Raw genomic sequence first — 4,686 nt, 5'->3', positions numbered from 1 at the left:
AAGAGCATTGCCTACTCTTCCAAAGGTCATGAGTTCAATTCCCGGCAACCACATGGTGGCTTACAACCATCTGTAACGAGGTCTGCTGTCCTCTTCTGGTCTGCAAACACACACAGATTGAATATTGTATACATAATAAATAAATATTTAAAAAAAAAAGAATTGCATTTAAGGGTTGGGGAGATGGCTCAGTAGGTAAAGTGCTCGTTATTCAACCATGAGGACTGAGTTTGGTTTTCAGAACCCTCCTAAAAAAGCTGAGTGTGGTGATGTGAGCTGGTAATCCATTGGGGAGACGAGAGACGACGAGTGGGTGCTGGGGCTCCCTGGCGGGCCAGCCTAGCTGAACTGGCGAACTCCAGGTTCAGTGGGCAAACTGCTTGCTGTGTAAACTTGAGGACCTGAATCCTCATCCACAAAAAGCTGATTTGAACATTTATAATCCTAGGTTCATGTCAAAATGGGAGCCAGAAGCATGTGGACAGACAGTAGGGAACCCTGTCTCAAACAAGGTGAAGGTGAGGATCAATACCTGAGCTTGTCGCCCCCTCCACACACACATGAAAAAAGGGTGATTTAAGCCATATACAGAGGCCCCTTGTTCCTGCCCTTAGAGGCTCAGGGATGGCAGCTTCCATCCAGTTTCCCTCAGCCTCCACAAACCACAGGTGTTTGTTATCGGAAAGCTGTCTTGCTCCTGGCTTTGTCTTGAGTAATTTTGTTTTCTGAGAGGCCCAGACCTCTGCCTTCCCTAGCAGACTGGCAGACAGGCAGGTGTGAGCCAGAGGTCACAGATGCCACATCTATGGCACTGAGATCATCTGTCTGATGCCTTCCAACTCCCCTGCATCAGCTGTTCTTGCCATAGTTCTGTTTTGCAACCATGCTGTCTGGCTCCAGTACCTTGGCTGAAAATTCTCCCAGGGCCCTGCTAGGCCAGGAGTCAGCCAGGAAGGAACTTTGAGAAAGTGGGAGGCCCTGATATCCATCCTACTCTCTCAGGCAGTGGAGGGTAACCAGATTGCAGTTCCTAGAACTCCGGTCCTGATGGCAAGCCTCTCCTCTCGGTAGGCCTTCCTAAGTCTCCTTGCTCTGGACTCTTCTGCAGCAGTCTCCAAGATGGCACCTCAAGACCCACTTGGAGGCAACCCTGTGATCCGAAGGGTTCCCCCCACCCCAGAGAATAGCACTGACCCCTGTAATCAGTAGACCTCAGTAACACCAAACGGAAGCCCATCTTTCAGATCTGCATGGAGATCATGATACTTCAGCCTGTGGCCTTGGAGCCACCACCATATCCCAAGGACACTAAGCAGATGAGCAGTGACCTCCCACCCACAGCCACACCAATGTGCCAAACACTGCCTTGGAGGCAGGTTCCCTGGCCCTGCTGAGTTTTCAGATGAGATGGCAGCCTCCAAGGGCCGCCTTCCATAACCTCACAAGACAGCTCAGGCTGGAGCTATCCAGCTCAGTGTTTCTGGGCTCCCACACCTCAGAGATGATTTGATACATGGTGAGGTTATCGTGGGTGGGTTTGGTCTGCTACCCTGGAGGGCGATTCAAAGGCAGGGGGAGGTGAGACATAACCCATCCTTCTAGCAATGGCTCTGGGACTCGTGAACCAGAGTCTGGAAAGTTCTGTTGGGAAACCTTCCATTTGTCCCAATCTGTTTCTACGCTTTGGCTTCTGGTTATCTAGCAACGGTGTCTACTCAGCCAAGATGTCTTGGCTGTGTGTCTATGGCTTCTTTCAACTGGAACCGTGGACAGGAGGCACTGCAGGCTTTGTCATATGGGACTGTAAGAAATAATGGTGTTTTCCAAAGTGACTTGAGCCACCTCAGGTCCAGTTAAACATGAATAAAGTCTCTGGACCCCAAAGCTAATCCATTGTGGCCCCTAGTGTCCATGTCCTGACTTGTCAAAGCAACACCAAAGGGCCCCTGAGGAAGCTCAGTTTCGAGTCCCAGTTCTCATCATTTTTGTAATTTTGTGAGACAGGGCATCACATAACCCAGGCTGCTCTCTAATTTGCTATGTAGCTCCTGCCTCCACCTTCCAAGTACTGGAATGAGGGTACAGGTACTCACCACCATGCTGGGGTATGTGGTACTGGTGGTAGAACCCAGAACTTCAGCATGCTGGGCAATGCTGTGTGTAGAATATGGACTCTGTACTGTGGTTCCAGACGAGATACTGGGATGCACCCCCACATGACAAATGTACCAGATTCTTTCCCTGACATTGCCTTGGACCTGTCCAAAGCCCTGGGTTCCTCCTTTACCCCTGTAAGCAGGGTATCCCTTTTGATCTCCCGTCATGCCCTGGATCATCAACCTGGGGCCAGGGCGGAGGGCAGCGCCTCTACAGGAGTTCAGGTCTCTCTCTGACTTTTGGATCCCTTGTCATCACAGATGGATACCTTGGTTTATTTATTCTGAGGCCCTATAGCAAGACAGACATCTAGAGGGCCACACAACTCCAAAACAAGAATGAACTCGGACAGTGGGGAATGGGTGTGTAAAACCGTGAAGCTTCTCTTGCAAGGTCATTTCAAGCAGTGGCTGGTGTCCCCTCCTGGGTGAGGCCCTGAGGTCACAGCTGGGTCACAATGTCCAAATGTCCCAGCAACAAGGAAAGGACTACAACACCCAGGGACCTTGTCCTTTCAGGAAGGAGGGTGGAGGGGGGGAAGATCTGTGGTCTTGCAGTAAGTTCCATTTTCTACTAAATTCATGGGAGGGGGCCTCTCTCCGATGGAGGGCAGGTTGTGCTTCATGGCTACGTCACTGTGTCAGGCTCTCAGGTATGGCTTGGATGTCTCTATTTCTTAAGCATCTTGGAATCTTTTTTCTTTTTATTAGGAAAGGGACATGTTCCGAAGCAAGATCAGCCGATCCTGAATAAACACACTTGGGATCGGCCACAAATGCCCAGGCTATCCCCAGGAAACAAGCAGACCTTGAAGAGACCCTAGCCTCCAGCCCGCTGTTTCCAGAATCCTGAACCAGGTCTGACGAGTTTCTGGATTCTTCTGAGCAAAAGCCACTGGTTTTGTGTTGTCTACTTGCCTCATTCTGCTCTGGGAAAAGAAAGATTTCTTTCTAGGTGGAAATGGAACCAGATCATCCCTGTGACTTTGTTTCTTGTCAGAAAGCAGGAAGCCCTGTGGCTCTGGCCTGAGCAGATTGTGACATACGCAAAACTCCTCCTGACCAGAAACAGGAGTTGTTTTTGGTTTTGTTTTGTTTTGTTTTTTGGCTTTATTCATTTGTTTGTTCTTAGGATAGGGTCTCTCTGTATAGGCATGGATGACCTGGAACTCACTATGTAGCCCAGGCTGGGCTTGAACTCAGATCTCCTTGCCTCTACCTTCTTGGTGCTGGTGTTAAAGGCATGAGTTGCCTTGCCTCGCCACAAACGTTTATTTGAAATGGGCGAATGGTTGAAAACCAAGTCAAGCCTCCTCCCAGGCTGACAGGAACTTCTAACTCCTGACATGGGGTCTCACTGGCTCATTCTGCCAGGAGTGGGGACCTTGGGCAAAGGACTCTGCCATGGAGTGTGGAGAAGTCTCTGCTCTAGGCCTTGGATGCTGCCTGAAGGCATTCTAATTTGGGGGTTGGTGGAGGTGGTAGTCTGCTAAGTTAGTGTATTTCAAAAGGTTTCCTTCACTCTGTAGTCACGAGGAAGTTAGGCCAGACATTAATGGCTATTCTATTAATGACTATTTATGGGACTCACAATAGCCCAGTATAATTTGGCTCTTGAGTCTGTAGCATTTCAAATTGCCACAGTCATGAAGTTCTGCTCCAGGGGTTCTCAGCCTGTAGGTCATGACCCCACAGGGCCCACACATCAGATTGCCTACATAGATATTTAGGTTACGATTCATAACATTAGCAAAATTACAGTGATGAAGTAGCAATGAAAATAATTTTATGGTTGGGGGTCACCACATGAAGAACTGTATTAAAGGGTCACAGCATTTGGAATGTGGAGAAACACAGTCAGTGTTGTGTAATCTTGACCACAAGTGTGGGCTTTTTGTTTTTCCTCTCCCCCTGTCCCGGGAACTTCAGTTCACCATGGAGAGGCTTTGAAGTCCACTCTACCTCTCCAGGGAGGGCAGACGCAGCTGGTGGCAGTTGTGTGGGAGCAGATACTGTAGTCTTTCTTTTAGAAGACTCCCAATGCCTGGAATATGATGCTGACTGTGCTTGTAAGAGGAGAAGGCGGCCTGGGGCAGTTGCCCTGTGAATGCTCTCCTGAGTCTTGTCAGCCTACTGTTGAGACCAGTGGCTTCACAGGTGTACATGGGAATTTTAAAAGAGATTCTAGCCAGGTATAGAGGCTCACACCTGCACTCAGGAGGAGGCAGAGTCAGGATTGCTCTTAGTTTGAGTCTAGCCTGGGCTATAGAGTGAGCCCATGTTCTGCTTTTGGTAAGATGCAATCACACGGCACCACACACTAGGGAGAGATTGTTGATGGAAGTAAGAACTGGGCAATGTGGGGTCTGTCTTTATTTTTCAGAAATTGCCACCTCCAACCTCCAGCAGCAGCTACCTGCTCAGTTTTCACTGTCAGCCCAGAGGCAGGATCCCCACCAGCAAAAAGAAAGGTTCACTAAAGCCCCGTAAAATCGTAAAGTGTCAATTACTGTCTTTTCTCTGATTTACT

Source organism: Microtus oregoni, unplaced genomic scaffold (genome assembly GCF_018167655.1).
Source record: "Microtus oregoni isolate MIOR12 unplaced genomic scaffold, Mior012 000016F_ref0000370, whole genome shotgun sequence".
Lineage (NCBI taxonomy): Eukaryota > Metazoa > Chordata > Mammalia > Rodentia > Cricetidae > Microtus > Microtus oregoni.
The sequence above is the reverse complement of the archived record's forward strand: the minus strand, read 5'-3'. Positions refer to the sequence as shown.